We start from the raw sequence: 17,622 nt of genomic DNA, 5'->3' as shown, positions 1-17,622 counted from the left end.
CTGGGTTATATCCACGTTTCCATCTGGCACTGTAAAAAGATTTTGGTAGTTTCGCGTCATGAATTAGGGTCAGGTGTTTTGACTCGAGCCAGGTTTCGATTTCATCTCCATCTTGATTGTTCACTTCATAGCCCCATAGTGTACTATGGGCATTGAAGTCCCCGATGCTGATGTGGTATTTCCTCTTACATCTGTCTGCGGTTCAGAGTGGAGGAATGGACTTTTTGGGGGGTTTGTACACCGATGTAATAGAGACATTCGGCAGGGCAACTGTTATGGTTTCCATTTGCCCTTCGGTGGTGTGGGTGCAGACCTCTTCGATCGCAAGCGTTGGTCTACTGAAAATGGCTGACCCATATTGCCTGTGTCGGATCTCGGCCACCAGCTTCATTCCAGAGATGGCTGGTCGATGTTGTGCAGGGCCGATGTGGGTTTCCTGCATGCACACTATGTCGAAGCGTCTGAGCGCTGTTTCAAGTATGTCTGCCTTACATCTGGAGAAACCTTAAATATTGATTGAGGCGATTGACAGTGCAGGCCCCGAGGGGGGCAGGTATCTGTTGCGCTTCGGCATCGTCTTCTGTTTGGTTGCTCAGGTAGGTATACAGATATTGGCCTACTGGTGGTAGTAATATCAGATAAAAGAAAAATATCCGATTGTACCAATCAGCGTTTCCCAGGCTGCACCACGGGGAGGTTTCTGTATTAGCAGGCCTACACTGATGAACAATAATAAAAAAAACATGGACACAGGGGAGTCAGTCAGCAAATATTTACCCCAACTTGATAGCACTTTCTACTTTGAATGAAAAGAAAGATGCAGAAGTTAGAGTATATATCAGATGGTTTTCAGTCAAGAGGGCAAGGAAATGAAAAGTGGCTAAAGAGAAGGATGCAAAAAAAGTGTCCAAATGTTGCTTGAAGATGTTTCCACTTAAACGTTGATGGGAGAGGTATGCGGTTGTACAATATTAGTTGCACTGATAAATGCAATTCCATAGAAAAAAGTCTTGCCTGTAGTTCACTTCCTCATTAAAACTACCCCAAAGAGAAGCACTTATGAACACAGGACCAATCAATGCTCCCATTTGAATTAATCTTAATGTGTTGAACTCTGTGATTAAATGACCACTGCATGGAGAACGCAGTCTGAAGTTCTAGAAGGCAAATGTCTCTTGAAGCACTGATCACTTGAAACTACCCCAACAAATAGCACTTACCAAATACAACAGACGAGTTAGTGCCATTGTGAGGGTACCGAGGGTGACAGTAGAAGCAGCTGAAAATCTTGTCCAATTTCTTGCCCGGTAGGACCTTACGAGATCCTTTGCAGTCAGAGATAAGTGGAGCATGTTGCCTGCTTGTAGGAAGAGCTTGTCTGAGCCATGTGGTTTACCAGCACCCAATATAAGTGTGTCCATGGCCCCTTGGCTTTGCCATGGTCGTTTACACTCTGCTTTTCTGTAAAGCCCATCAAGTTTTGATTGCTGAGTTAACATCTTTGGAAGTACTCAGCATTTTTCAGCATGGGTGGACTTTTCACACATTTAAAGCTCTGTAAATGTAAGGGACCGGAATAAAAAAAAACATGGACACAGGGGAGTCAGTCAGCAAATATTTACCCCAACTTGATAGCACTTTCTACTTTGGTTGAAAAGAAAGATGCTAAAGTTAGAGTAGATATCAACTGATTTTTTAGACAAGAGGGAGAGTGCAAAAATGGCTGCAGAGGAGGATGCAAAGAAGTTACAAGATAGAGGGAGAGGTATATGAAACAATGACCTACACTAAATACAAAAACAGAGAGCGGCAGACCAAGCTTCTAGGTAAAACAGCACGCTCTAGTGTTTTTAAAGGAAAGGCCTACACTGATGAACAATAATAAAAAAAACATGGAGTCAGTCAGCAAATATTTACCCCAACTTGATAGCACTTTCTACTTTGAATGAAAAGAAAGATGCAAAAGTTAGAGTATATATCAGATGGTTTTCAGTCAAGAGGGCAAGGAAATGAAAAATGGCTAAAGAGAAGGATGCAAAAAAAGTGTCCAAATGTTGCTTGAAGATGTTTCCACTTAAACGTTGATGGGAGAGGAATGCGGTTGTACAATATTAGTTGCACTGATAAATGCAATTCCATAGAAAAAAGTCTTGCCTGTAGTTCACTTCCTCATTAAAACTACCCCAAAGAGAAGCACTTATGAACACAGGACCAATCAATGCTCCCATTTGAAGTAATCTTAATGTGTTGAACTCTGTGATTAAATGACCACTGCATGGAGAACGCAGTCTGAAGTTCTAGAAGGCAAATGTCTCTTGAAGCACTGATCACTTGAAACTACCCCAACAAATAGCACTTACCAAATACAACAGACGAGTTAGTGCCATTGTGAGGGTACCGAGGGTGACAGTAGAAGCAGCTGAAAATCTTGTCCAATTTCTTGCCCGGTAGGACCTTACGAGATCCTTTGCAGTCAGAGATAAGTGGAGCATGTTGCCTGCTTGTAGGAAGAGCTTGTCTGAGCCATGTGGTTTACCAGCACCCAATATAAGTGTGTCCATGGCCCCTTGGCTTTGCCATGGTCGTTTACACTCTGCTTTTCTGTAAAGCCCATCAAGTTTTGATTGCTGAGTTAACATCTTTGGAACTACTCAGCACTTTTCAGCATGGGTGGACTTTTCACACATTTAAAGCTCTGTAAATGTAAGGGACCGGAATAAAAAAAAACATGGACACAGGGGAGTCAGTCAGCAAATATTTACCCCAACTTGATAGCACTTTCTACTTTGGTTGAAAAGAAAGATGCTAAAGTTAGAGTAGATATCAACTGATTTTTTAGACAAGAGGGAGAGTGCAAAAATGGCTGCAGAGGAGGATGCAAAGAAGTTACAAGATAGAGGGAGAGGTATATGAAACAATGACCTACACTAAATACAAAAACAGAGAGCGGCAGACCAAGCTTCTAGGTAAAACAGCACGCTCTAGTGTTTTTAAAGGAAAGGCCTACACTGATGAACAATAATAAAAAAAACATGGAGTCAGTCAGCAAATATTTACCCCAACTTGATAGCACTTTCTACTTTGAATGAAAAGAAAGATGCAAAAGTTAGAGTATATATCAGATGGTTTTCAGTCAAGAGGGCAAGGAAATGAAAAATGGCTAAAGAGAAGGATGCAAAAAAAGTGTCCAAATGTTGCTTGAAGATGTTTCCACTTAAACGTTGATGGGAGAGGAATGCGGTTGTACAATATTAGTTGCACTGATAAATGCAATTCCATAGAAAAAAGTCTTGCCTGTAGTTCACTTCCTCATTAAAACTACCCCAAAGAGAAGCACTTATGAACACAGGACCAATCAATGCTCCCATTTGAAGTAATCTTAATGTGTTGAACTCTGTGATTAAATGACCACTGCATGGAGAACGCAGTCTGAAGTTCTAGAAGGCAAATGTCTCTTGAAGCACTGATCACTTGAAACTACCCCAACAAATAGCACTTACCAAATACAACAGACGAGTTAGTGCCATTGTGAGGGTACCGAGGGTGACAGTAGAAGCAGCTGAAAATCTTGTCCAATTTCTTGCCCGGTAGGACCTTACGAGATCCTTTGCAGTCAGAGATAAGTGGAGCATGTTGCCTGCTTGTAGGAAGAGCTTGTCTGAGCCATGTGGTTTACCAGCACCCAATATAAGTGTGTCCATGGCCCCTTGGCTTTGCCATGGTCGTTTACACTCTGCTTTTCTGTAAAGCCCATCAAGTTTTGATTGCCGAGTTAACATCTTTGGAACTACTCAGCACTTTTCAGCATGGGTGGACTTTTCACACATTTAAAGCACTTCATGCAAATACGACAATTATGAACTTTATTCCCCCTGAATTTAGAAAAGAGGTCAAGTCCTTTTTAAAGGAAAGGCCTACACTAAATACATGAACAGGAAGTGGCAGACAAAACCTCTAGGTAAACCAGCACCATCTAGTGTTTACACTGTGTATGCAGCAACATGATTGTGCTAAAGAGATTAAAAATGGCTAAAGAGAAGGATGCAAAAAAGTGTCCAAATGTTGCTTGAAGATGTTTCCACTTAAACGTTGATGGGAGAGGTATGCGGTTGTACAATATTAGTTGCACTGATAAATGCAATTCCATAGAAAAAAGTCTTGCTTGTAGTTCACTTCCTCATTAAAACTACCCCAAAGAGAAGCACTTATGAATACAGGACCAATCAATGCTCCCATTTGAAGTAATCTTAATGTGTTGAACTCTGTGATTAAATGACCACTGCATGGAGAACGCAGTCTGAAGTTCTAGAAGGCAAATGTCTCTTGAAGCACTGATCACTTGAAACTACCCCAACAAATAGCACTTACCAAATACAACAGACGAGTTAGTGCCATTGTGAGGGTACCGAGGGTGACAGTAGAAGCAGCTGAAAATCTTGTCCAATTTCTTGCCCGGTAGGACCTTACGAGATCCTTTGCAGTCAGAGATAAGTGGAGCATGTTGCCTGCTTGTAGGAAGAGCTTGTCTGAGCCATGTGGTTTACCAGCACCCAATATAAGTGTGTCCATGGCCCCTTGGCTTTGCCATGGTCGTTTACACTCTGCTTTTCTGTAAAGCCCATCAAGTTTTGATTGCCGAGTTAACATCTTTGGAACTACTCAGCACTTTTCAGCATGGGTGGACTTTTCACACATTTAAAGCTCTGTAAATGTAAGGGACCGGAATAAAAAAAGACATGGCCACAGGGGAAACAGTCAGCAAATATTTACCCCAACTTGATAGCACTTTCTACTTTGGTTGAAAAGAAAGATGCTAAAGTTAGAGTAGATATCAACTGATTTTTTAGACAAGAGGGAGAGTGCAAAAATGGCTGCAGAGGAGGATACAAAGAAGTTACAAGATAGAGGGAGAGGTATATGAAACAATGACCTACACTAAATACAAAAACAGAGAGCGGCAGACCAAGCTTCTAGGTAAAACAGCACCCTCTAGTGTTTTTAAAGGAAAGGCCTACACTGATGAACAATAATAAAAAAAAACATGGACACAGGGGAGTCAGTCAGCAAATATTTACCCCAACTTGATAGCACTTTCTACTTTGAATGAAAAGAAAGATGCAAAAGTTAGAGTATATATCAGATGGTTTTCAGTCAAGAGGGCAAGGAAATGAAAAATGGCTAAAGAGAAGGATGCAAAAAAAAGTGTCCAAATGTTGCTTTAAGATGTTTCCACTTAAACGTTGTTGGGAGAGGTATGCGGTTGTACAATATTAGTTGCACTGATAAATGCGATTCCATAGAAAAAAGTCTTGCCTGTAGTTCACTTCCTCATTAAAACTACCCCAAAGAGAAGCACTTATGAACACAGGACCAATCAATGCTCCCATTTGAAGTAATCTTAATGTGTTGAACTCTGTGATTAAATGACCACTGCATGGAGAACGCAGTCTGAAGTTCTAGAAGGCAAATGTCTCTTGAAGCACTGATCACTTGAAACTACCCCAACAAATAGCACTTACCAAATACAACAGACGAGTTAGTGCCATTGTGAGGGTACCGAGGGTGACAGTAGAAGCAGCTGAAAATCTTGTCCAATTTCTTGCCCGGTAGGACCTTACGAGATCCTTTGCAGTCAGAGATAAGTGGAGCATGTTGCCTGCTTGTAGGAAGAGCTTGTCTGAGCCATGTGGTTTACCAGCACCCAATATAAGTGTGTCCATGGCCCCTTGGCTTTGCCATGGTCGTTTACACTCTGCTTTTCTGTAAAGCCCATCAAGTTTTGATTGCTGAGTTAACATCTTTGGAACTACTCAGCACTTTTCAGCATGGGTGGACTTTTCACACATTTAAAGCTCTGTAAATGTAAGGGACCGGAATAAAAAAAAAACATGGACACAGGGGAGTCAGTCAGCAAATATTTACCCCAACTTGATAGCACTTTCTACTTTGGTTGAAAAGAAAGATGCTAAAGTTAGAGTAGATATCAACTGATTTTTTAGACAAGAGGGAGAGTGCAAAAATGGCTGCAGAGGAGGATGCAAAGAAGTTACAAGATAGAGGGAGAGGTATATGAAACAATGACCTACACTAAATACAAAAACAGAGAGCGGCAGACCAAGCTTCTAGGTAAAACAGCACGCTCTAGTGTTTTTAAAGGAAAGGCCTACACTTCTTCTTCGAGTCCTTTGCAACTTTAGATGTCGTTCTGCCAGTATCTGGCGCATGCCACAGCTGATGGGGTCGGTTCAGCCAAGTCCTGGGGGCTGCACTGAGGAGCATTTTTACACTCCAGTAGGTGGGACATTGTCTGTATTGCTCCACAGCTGCATGTGTCGTCTGTCTGATAGTTCCATGCTTTCATAAGTGCTTTGCACCTCCCTTGTTCCACTCGTAGTCTGTTGAGCGTCTTCCAAGTTAGCCATGGGAGGTTGTCCCCGCTGGCAGGACATTCAGTTGGGGTGATTCCTTTCTCCATCCAGTCCTGTGCTTGTGTGTTTAGCTGGTTCCATTCATCTTTCCAAATGTTCGACCTTGCCATTTCTTTTGTTGTCAGAAGTGCTGGAACTGTTAGCAAAAAACTGACTCTTGATTTCAGACGAGGTGGGGGTGCTGTGTGTCCGTGTAGGGGGTGTCTTGTGTCAAGCTCCTGTGCTCTCCGCTCGTCTTGGGCGGCAACGATTCGTCTGATGTAGGGGGGAGCAATGCCTGCTTGAGCATAGAGGCACGGGACTGGCGTTGACTTTATACATCCCGTGATAATGCGGCAGGTGTCGTTTAGTGCAGTGTCAATCAGTTTAGTGTGGTGGGAGCGGCTCCAGCTTGAGCACGCATATTCGGCTGTGGAGAAGCACAAGGCTAGGGCAGTTGCGCGGACAGTTGGTGGTTTGGCGCCCCATTTTGAGTTGACCAGTTTGCGCAGGATGTTATTGCGAGTGTTGATCTTGGCTTTGGTGTTCTGAAGGTGAGTTTTGAAAGAAAGAAAGTGTCCTGTCAAGTGTGACTCCCAGGTACATTGGGTGGGAGTGGTTGGAGAGTTTGTAGCCATCCCATGAGACGTTTAGTTCTTTTTTCGCATCTCGATTTTTAAGATGGAAACTGCAGAGTTGGGTTTTTAGTGGGTTGGGTTTCAGATAGTTGTTATTGTAGTAGGTTGTCAGTTCTTGGAGGGCACTTTCCAGGACAGGTTCAATCTTCTGGAAGTTCTCTTGTTGGGTGGTAATGCAGAGATCGTCAGCATAGATAAAGCGGCGACATTTTGGGTGGAGTGGTTGATCATTAGTGTAGATATTGAAGAGGAGGGGGGCCAATACGCTGCCTTGTGGTAGACCATTCTTTTGGGCTTTCCATTTGCTCTTCTTGTCATTTAGTTGGACAAAGAAGCGCCTATTGTTGAGGAGGCTTTTGATGGTTTGGCACAGGTCGAGGTCACCGGTCATGTCAAACAGTTTCTTAATCATGATGCGGTGTTGGACAGTATCGTAGGCCGCCGTGAGGTCTATAAAAGCTGCTCCAGTGATGAGTTTGCACTCAAAACCATCCTCAATGTGTTGAGTGAGGTTTAATAGCTGTCCAGTACAGGAGCGACCAGGGCGGAAACCAGCTTGATCTTTCGTAAGCTTGGGATCTATAAGTAGTATAAGGCGTTGGAGTAATAGCCTCAAGCTTGTAGGTGGTGCAGAGGAGGGAGATTGGTCTGTAGCTCTTTGGGGATGATGGGTCCTTTCCAGGTTTTGGAATTGCAACAATCTTGGCCTTTCTCCATACTGACGGGATGGTTTTCTGTGCCATGCAAGAATTCAGCATTTCTAGGAGCCAGATCTTTGCTTTGGGTCCCAGGTGTTGTATCATTTCTGCCAATATATCATCAATTCCTGCTGCTTTCCCAGATTTTTGCATGTTCATTGCATCTTCAAGTTCTTTTAGGTCAAAGGGCTTCGTGAGTACTGTGGCTGGTTGTGGGTGGTCCGATACCGCTGTCCGACGGTATTCTCCTGTGGGTCTGCGCTGGTTTTTGCTGCAACCGTTTGCCACCAGCTGTGCTGCAACTGAGTTTACTGTGACTGATGTGATCGTGGGCGGTGTGGTACGGTCTTCCCCAAGGCGGCGGATTGTGGTCCATGCCTTCCTGCTGTTGTTGGTCATATTGGTGTTTTCCAGCAGCTCCTTCCAGGCTTGCCTTCGGTCTTCCCCAACTTTGTCCAGCAGGATCTCACCGAGTTCCATGGTGGTGGAGGAGAAGGGGTTCTCATGGTATGCTCCGTGGTAGGCTTTCAATAGGTCATTTGATGTTTCTGACAGCCCAGGGATATATTCAGTCTGGCAACCTCTTGGTATATGTCGCCTGGCTGATCTTTTTAACAGGTCTATAAACATGTTGTAGTTGTTGGGGTGTGATGGAATGCTTGAGATGGAGTCTTCGATCTCCTGTTGGAACAGCAACCATTTAGCCTTCCGCAGGTTGAACCTTCTGCGGAAGGGAATGGTTTTTGCTTGGAGAACGGATCGGATGGTAATGGTGATTGGCCGATGTTGTGTATGGGGGATAGGGTCCAAGACCTCTTTCACAGCTCTAGCTGCTAGTTCACTGCTCACACAAACAAGGTCTGGGTTATATCCACGTTTCCATCTGGCACTGTAAAAAGATTTTGGTAGTTTCGCGTCATGAATTAGGGTCAGGTGTTTTGACTCGAGCCAGGTTTCGATTTCATCTCCATCTTGATTGTTCACTTCATAGCCCCATAGTGTACTATGGGCATTGAAGTCCCCGATGCTGATGTGGTATTTCCTCTTACATCTGTCTGCGGTTCAGAGTGGAGGAATGGACTTTTTGGGGGGGTTTGTACACCGATGTAATAGAGACATTCGGCAGGGCAACTGTTATGGTTTCCATTTGCCTTCGGTGGTGTGGGTGCAGACCTCTTCGATCGCAAGCGTTGGTCTACTGAAAATGGCTGACCCATATTGCCTGTGTCGGATCTCGGCCACCAGCTTCATTCCAGAGATGGCTGGTCGATGTTGTGCAGGGCCGATGTGGGTTTCCTGCATGCACACTATGTCGAAGCGTCTGAGCGCTGTTTCAAGTATGTCTGCCTTACATCTGGAGAAACCTTAAATATTGATTGAGGCGATTGACAGTGCAGGCCCCGAGGGGGGCAGGTATCTGTTGCGCTTCGGCATCGTCTTCTGTTTGGTTGCTCAGGTAGGTATACAGATATTGGCCTACTGGTGGTAGTAATATCAGATAAAAGAAAAATATCCGATTGTACCAATCAGCGTTTCCCAGGCTGCACCACGGGGAGGTTTCTGTATTAGCAGGCCTACACTGATGAACAATAATAAAAAAAACATGGACACAGGGGAGTCAGTCAGCAAATATTTACCCCAACTTGATAGCACTTTCTACTTTGAATGAAAAGAAAGATGCAAAAGTTAGAGTATATATCAGATGGTTTTCAGTCAAGAGGGCAAGGAAATGAAAAATGGCTAAAGAGAAGGATGCAAAAAAAGTGTCCAAATGTTGCTTGAAGATGTTTCCACTTAAACGTTGATGGGAGAGGTATGCGGTTGTACAATATTAGTTGCACTGATAAATGCAATTCCATAGAAAAAAGTCTTGCCTGTAGTTCACTTCCTCATTAAAACTACCCCAAAGAGAAGCACTTATGAACACAGGACCAATCAATGCTCCCATTTGAATTAATCTTAATGTGTTGAACTCTGTGATTAAATGACCACTGCATGGAGAACGCAGTCTGAAGTTCTAGAAGGCAAATGTCTCTTGAAGCACTGATCACTTGAAACTACCCCAACAAATAGCACTTACCAAATACAACAGACGAGTTAGTGCCATTGTGAGGGTACCGAGGGTGACAGTAGAAGCAGCTGAAAATCTTGTCCAATTTCTTGCCCGGTAGGACCTTACGAGATCCTTTGCAGTCAGACATAAGTGGAGCATGTTGCCTGCTTGTAGGAAGAGCTTGTCTGAGCCATGTGGTTTACCAGCACCCAATATAAGTGTGTCCATGGCCCCTTGGCTTTGCCATGGTCGTTTACACTCTGCTTTTCTGTAAAGCCCATCAAGTTTTGATTGCCGAGTTAACATCTTTGGAACTACTCAGCACTTTTCAGCATGGGTGGACTTTTCACACATTTAAAGCTCTGTAAATGTAAGGGACCGGAATAAAAAAAGACATGGACACAGGGGAGTCAGTCAGCAAATATTTACCCCAACTTGATAGCACTTTCTACTTTGGTTGAAAAGAAAGATGCTAAAGTTAGAGTAGATATCAACTGATTTTTTAGACAAGAGGGAGAGTGCAAAAATGGCTGCAGAGGAGGATGCAAAGAAGTTACAAGATAGAGGGAGAGGTATATGAAACAATGACCTACACTAAATACAAAAACAGAGAGCGGCAGACCAAGCTTCTAGGTAAAACAGCACGCTCTAGTGTTTTTAAAGGAAAGGCCTACACTGATGAACAATAATAAAAAAAACATGGAGTCAGTCAGCAAATATTTACCCCAACTTGATAGCACTTTCTACTTTGAATGAAAAGAAAGATGCAAAAGTTAGAGTATATATCAGATGGTTTTCAGTCAAGAGGGCAAGGAAATGAAAAATGGCTAAAGAGAAGGATGCAAAAAAAGTGTCCAAATGTTGCTTGAAGATGTTTCCACTTAAACGTTGATGGGAGAGGAATGCGGTTGTACAATATTAGTTGCACTGATAAATGCAATTCCATAGAAAAAAGTCTTGCCTGTAGTTCACTTCCTCATTAAAACTACCCCAAAGAGAAGCACTTATGAACACAGGACCAATCAATGCTCCCATTTGAAGTAATCTTAATGTGTTGAACTCTGTGATTAAATGACCACTGCATGGAGAACGCAGTCTGAAGTTCTAGAAGGCAAATGTCTCTTGAAGCACTGATCACTTGAAACTACCCCAACAAATAGCACTTACCAAATACAACAGACGAGTTAGTGCCATTGTGAGGGTACCGAGGGTGACAGTAGAAGCAGCTGAAAATCTTGTCCAATTTCTTGCCCGGTAGGACCTTACGAGATCCTTTGCAGTCAGAGATAAGTGGAGCATGTTGCCTGCTTGTAGGAAGAGCTTGTCTGAGCCATGTGGTTTACCAGCACCCAATATAAGTGTGTCCATGGCCCCTTGGCTTTGCCATGGTCGTTTACACTCTGCTTTTCTGTAAAGCCCATCAAGTTTTGATTGCCGAGTTAACATCTTTGGAACTACTCAGCACTTTTCAGCATGGGTGGACTTTTCACACATTTAAAGCACTTCATGCAAATACGACAATTATGAACTTTATTCCCCCTGAATTTAGAAAAGAGGCCAAGTCCTTTTTAAAGAAAAGGCCTACACTAAATACATGAACAGGAAGTGGCAGACAAAACCTCTAGGTAAACCAGCACCATCTAGTGTTTACACTGTGTATGCAGCAACATGATTGTGCTAAAGAGATTAAAAATGGCTAAAGAGAAGGATGCAAAAAAGTGTCCAAATGTTGCTTGAAGATGTTTCCACTTAAACGTTGATGGGAGAGGTATGCGGTTGTACAATATTAGTTGCACTGATAAATGCAATTCCATAGAAAAAAGTCTTGCTTGTAGTTCACTTCCTCATTAAAACTACCCCAAAGAGAAGCACTTATGAATACAGGACCAATCAATGCTCCCATTTGAAGTAATCTTAATGTGTTGAACTCTGTGATTAAATGACCACTGCATGGAGAACGCAGTCTGAAGTTCTAGAAGGCAAATGTCTCTTGAAGCACTGATCACTTGAAACTACCCCAACAAATAGCACTTACCAAATACAACAGACGAGTTAGTGCCATTGTGAGGGTACCGAGGGTGACAGTAGAAGCAGCTGAAAATCTTGTCCAATTTCTTGCCCGGTAGGACCTTACGAGATCCTTTGCAGTCAGAGATAAGTGGAGCATGTTGCCTGCTTGTAGGAAGAGCTTGTCTGAGCCATGTGGTTTACCAGCACCCAATATAAGTGTGTCCATGGCCCCTTGGCTTTGCCATGGTCGTTTACACTCTGCTTTTCTGTAAAGCCCATCAAGTTTTGATTGCCGAGTTAACATCTTTGGAACTACTCAGCACTTTTCAGCATGGGTGGACTTTTCACACATTTAAAGCTCTGTAAATGTAAGGGACCGGAATAAAAAAAGACATGGCCACAAGGGAAACAGTCAGCAAATATTTACCCCAACTTGATAGCACTTTCTACTTTGGTTGAAAAGAAAGATGCTAAAGTTAGAGTAGATATCAACTGATTTTTTAGACAAGAGGGAGAGTGCAAAAATGGCTGCAGAGGAGGATACAAAGAAGTTACAAGATAGAGGGAGAGGTATATGAAACAATGACCTACACTAAATACAAAAACAGAGAGCGGCAGACCAAGCTTCTAGGTAAAACAGCACCCTCTAGTGTTTTTAAAGGAAAGGCCTACACTGATGAACAATAATAAAAAAAAACATGGACACAGGGGAGTCAGTCAGCAAATATTTACCCCAACTTGATAGCACTTTCTACTTTGAATGAAAAGAAAGATGCAAAAGTTAGAGTATATATCAGATGGTTTTCAGTCAAGAGGGCAAGGAAATGAAAAATGGCTAAAGAGAAGGATGCAAAAAAAGTGTCCAAATGTTGCTTTAAGATGTTTCCACTTAAACGTTGTTGGGAGAGGTATGCGGTTGTACAATATTAGTTGCACTGATAAATGCGATTCCATAGAAAAAAGTCTTGCCTGTAGATCACTTCCTCATTAAAACTACCCCAAAGAGAAGCACTTATGAACACAGGACCAATCAATGCTCCCATTTGAAGTAATCTTAATGTGTTGAACTCTGTGATTAAATGACCACTGCATGGAGAACGCAGTCTGAAGTTCTAGAAGGCAAATGTCTCTTGAAGCACTGATCACTTGAAACTACCCCAACAAATAGCACTTACCAAATACAACAGACGAGTTAGTGCCATTGTGAGGGTACCGAGGGTGACAGTAGAAGCAGCTGAAAATCTTGTCCAATTTCTTGCCCGGTAGGACCTTACGAGATCCTTTGCAGTCAGAGATAAGTGGAGCATGTTGCCTGCTTGTAGGAAGAGCTTGTCTGAGCCATGTGGTTTACCAGCACCCAATATAAGTGTGTCCATGGCCCCTTGGCTTTGCCATGGTCGTTTACACTCTGCTTTTCTGTAAAGCCCATCAAGTTTTGATTGCTGAGTTAACATCTTTGGAACTACTCAGCACTTTTCAGCATGGGTGGACTTTTCACACATTTAAAGCTCTGTAAATGTAAGGGACCGGAATAAAAAAAAACATGGACACAGGGGAGTCAGTCAGCAAATATTTACCCCAACTTGATAGCACTTTCTACTTTGGTTGAAAAGAAAGATGCTAAAGTTAGAGTAGATATCAACTGATTTTTTAGACAAGAGGGAGAGTGCAAAAATGGCTGCAGAGGAGGATGCAAAGAAGTTACAAGATAGAGGGAGAGGTATATGAAACAATGACCTACACTAAATACAAAAACAGAGAGCGACAGACCAAGCTTCTAGGTAAAACAGCACGCTCTAGTGTTTTTAAAGGAAAGGCCTACACTGATGAACAATAATAAAAAAAACATGGAGTCAGTCAGCAAATATTTACCCCAACTTGATAGCACTTTCTACTTTGAATGAAAAGAAAGATGCAAAAGTTAGAGTATATATCAGATGGTTTTCAGTCAAGAGGGCAAGGAAATGAAAAATGGCTAAAGAGAAGGATGTAAAAAAAGTGTCCAAATGTTGCTTGAAGATGTTTCCACTTAAACGTTGATGGGAGAGGAATGCGGTTGTACAATATTAGTTGCACTGATAAATGCAATTCCATAGAAAAAAGTCTTGCCTGTAGTTCACTTCCTCATTAAAACTACCCCAAAGAGAAGCACTTATGAACACAGGACCAATCAATGCTCCCATTTGAAGTAATCTTAATGTGTTGAACTCTGTGATTAAATGACCACTGCATGGAGAACGCAGTCTGAAGTTCTAGAAGGCAAATGTCTCTTGAAGCACTGATCACTTGAAACTACCCCAACAAATAGCACTTACCAAATACAACAGACGAGTTAGTGCCATTGTGAGGGTACCGAGGGTGACAGTAGAAGCAGCTGAAAATCTTGTCCAATTTCTTGCCCGGTAGGACCTTACGAGATCCTTTGCAGTCAGAGATAAGTGGAGCATGTTGCCTGCTTGTAGGAAGAGCTTGTCTGAGCCATGTGGTTTACCAGCACCCAATATAAGTGTGTCCATGGCCCCTTGGCTTTGCCATGGTCGTTTACACTCTGCTTTTCTGTAAAGCCCATCAAGTTTTGATTGCCGAGTTAACATCTTTGGAACTACTCAGCACTTTTCAGCATGGGTGGACTTTTCACACATTTAAAGCACTTCATGCAAATACGACAATTATGAACTTTATTCCCCCTGAATTTAGAAAAGAGGCCAAGTCCTTTTTAAAGAAAAGGCCTACACTAAATACATGAACAGGAAGTGGCAGACAAAACCTCTAGGTAAACCAGCACCATCTAGTGTTTACACTGTGTATGCAGCAACATGATTGTGCTAAAGAGAAGAACTTATTCTTACATAGAATCAGGAATGCTTTCCTTTTGTATTCATCTAAAGGGGCTCTGTAAATGTAAGGGACCTGAATAAAAAAAAGACATGGACACAGGGGAGTCAGTCAGCAAATATTTACCCCAACTTGATAGCACTTTCTACTTTGGTTGAAAAGAAAGATGCTAAAGTTAGAGTAGATATCAACTGATTTTTTAGACAAGAGGGAGAGTGCAAAAATGGCTGCAGAGGAGGATGCAAAGAAGTTACAAGATAGAGGGAGAGGTATATGAAACAATGACCTACACTAAATACAAAAACAGAGAGCGGCAGACCAAGCTTCTAGGTAAAACAGCACGCTCTAGTGTTTTTAAAGGAAAGGCCTACACTTCTTCTTCGAGTCCTTTGCAACTTTAGATGTCGTTCTGCCAGTATCTGGCGCATGCCACAGCTGATGGGGTCGGTTCAGCCAAGTCCTGGGGGCTGCACTGAGGAGCATTTTTACACTCCAGTAGGTGGGACATTGTCTGTATTGCTCCACAGCTGCATGTGTCGTCTGTCTGATAGTTCCATGCTTTCATAAGTGCTTTGCACCTCCCTTGTTCCACTCGTAGTCTGTTGAGCGTCTTCCAAGTTAGCCATGGGAGGTTGTCCCCGCTGGCAGGACATTCAGTTGGGGTGATTCCTTTCTCCATCCAGTCCTGTGCTTGTGTGTTTAGCTGGTTCCATTCATCTTTCCAAATGTTCGACCTTGCCATTTCTTTTGTTGTCAGAAGTGCTGGAACTGTTAGCAAAAAACTGACTCTTGATTTCAGACGAGGTGGGGGTGCTGTGTGTCCGTGTAGGGGGTGTCTTGTGTCAAGCTCCTGTGCTCTCCACTCGTCTTGGGCGGCAACGATTCGTCTGATGTAGGGGGGAGCAATGCCTGCTTGAGCATAGAGGCACGGGACTGGCGTTGACTTTATACATCCCGTGATAATGCGGCAGGTGTCGTTTAGTGCAGTGTCAATCAGTTTAGTGTGGTGGGAGCGGCTCCAGCTTGAGCACGCATATTCGGCTGTGGAGAAGCACAAGGCTAGGGCAGTTGCGCGGACAGTTGGTGGTTTGGCGCCCCATTTTGAGTTGACCAGTTTGCGCAGGATGTTATTGCGAGTGTTGATCTTGGCTTTGGTGTTCTGAAGGTGAGTTTTGAAAGAAAGAAAGTGTCCTGTCAAGTGTGACTCCCAGGTACATTGGGTGGGAGTGGTTGGAGAGTTTGTAGCCATCCCATGAGACGTTTAGTTCTTTTTTCGCATCTCGATTTTTAAGATGGAAACTGCAGAGTTGGGTTTTTAGTGGGTTGGGTTTCAGATAGTTGTTATTGTAGTAGGTTGTCAGTTCTTGGAGGGCACTTTCCAGGACAGGTTCAATCTTCTGGAAGTTCTCTTGTTGGGTGGTAATGCAGAGATCGTCAGCATAGATAAAGCGGCGACATTTTGGGTGGAGTGGTTGATCATTAGTGTAGATATTGAAGAGGAGGGGGGCCAATACGCTGCCTTGTGGTAGACCATTCTTTTGGGCTTTCCATTTGCTCTTCTTGTCATTTAGTTGGACAAAGAAGCGCCTATTGTTGAGGAGGCTTTTGATGGTTTGGCACAGGTCGAGGTCACCGGTCATGTCAAACAGTTTCTTAATCATGATGCGGTGTTGGACAGTATCGTAGGCCGCCGTGAGGTCTATAAAAGCTGCTCCAGTGATGAGTTTGCACTCAAAACCATCCTCAATGTGTTGAGTGAGGTTTAATAGCTGTCCAGTACAGGAGCGACCAGGGCGGAAACCAGCTTGATCTTTCGTAAGCTTGGGATCTATAAGTAGTATAAGGCGTTGGAGTAATAGCCTCAAGCTTGTAGGTGGTGCAGAGGAGGGAGATTGGTCTGTAGCTCTTTGGGGATGATGGGTCCTTTCCAGGTTTTGGAATTGCAACAATCTTGGCCTTTCTCCATACTGACGGGATGGTTTTCTGTGCCATGCAAGAATTCAGCATTTCTAGGAGCCAGATCTTTGCTTTGGGTCCCAGGTGTTGTATCATTTCTGCCAATATATCATCAATTCCTGCTGCTTTCCCAGATTTTTGCATGTTCATTGCATCTTCAAGTTCTTTTAGGTCAAAGGGCTTCGTGAGTACTGTGGCTGGTTGTGGGTGGTCCGATACCGCTGTCCGACGGTATTCTCCTGTGGGTCTGCGCTGGTTTTTGCTGCAACCGTTTGCCACCAGCTGTGCTGCAACTGAGTTTACTGTGACTGATGTGATCGTGGGCGGTGTGGTACGGTCTTCCCCAAGGCGGCGGATTGTGGTCCATGCCTTCCTGCTGTTGTTGGTCATATTGGTGTTTTCCAGCAGCTCCTTCCAGGCTTGCCTTCGGTCTTCCCCAACTTTGTCCAGCAGGATCTCACCGAGTTCCATGGTGGTGGAGGAGAAGGGGTTCTCATGGTATGCTCCGTGGTAGGCTTTCAATAGGTCATTTGATGTTTCTGACAGCCCAGGGATATATTCAGTCTGGCAACCTCTTGGTATATGTCGCCTGGCTGATCTTTTTAACAGGTCTATAAACATGTTGTAGTTGTTGGGGTGTGATGGAATGCTTGAGATGGAGTCTTCGATCTCCTGTTGGAACAGCAACCATTTAGCCTTCCGCAGGTTGAACCTTCTGCGGAAGGGAATGGTTTTTGCTTGGAGAACGGATCGGATGGTAATGGTGATTGGCCGATGTTGTGTATGGGGGATAGGGTCCAAGACCTCTTTCACAGCTCTAGCTGCTAGTTCACTGCTCACACAAACAAGGTCTGGGTTATATCCACGTTTCCATCTGGCACTGTAAAAAGATTTTGGTAGTTTCGCGTCATGAATTAGGGTCAGGTGTTTTGACTCGAGCCAGGTTTCGATTTCATCTCCATCTTGATTGTTCACTTCATAGCCCCATAGTGTACTATGGGCATTGAAGTCCCCGATGCTGATGT

This window comes from Phoxinus phoxinus, assembly GCF_949152265.1.
Source record: "Phoxinus phoxinus genome assembly, chromosome: 15".
NCBI classification, from domain to species: Eukaryota; Metazoa; Chordata; class Actinopteri; order Cypriniformes; family Leuciscidae; genus Phoxinus; species Phoxinus phoxinus.
Note: the sequence above shows the minus strand (reverse complement) of the source record.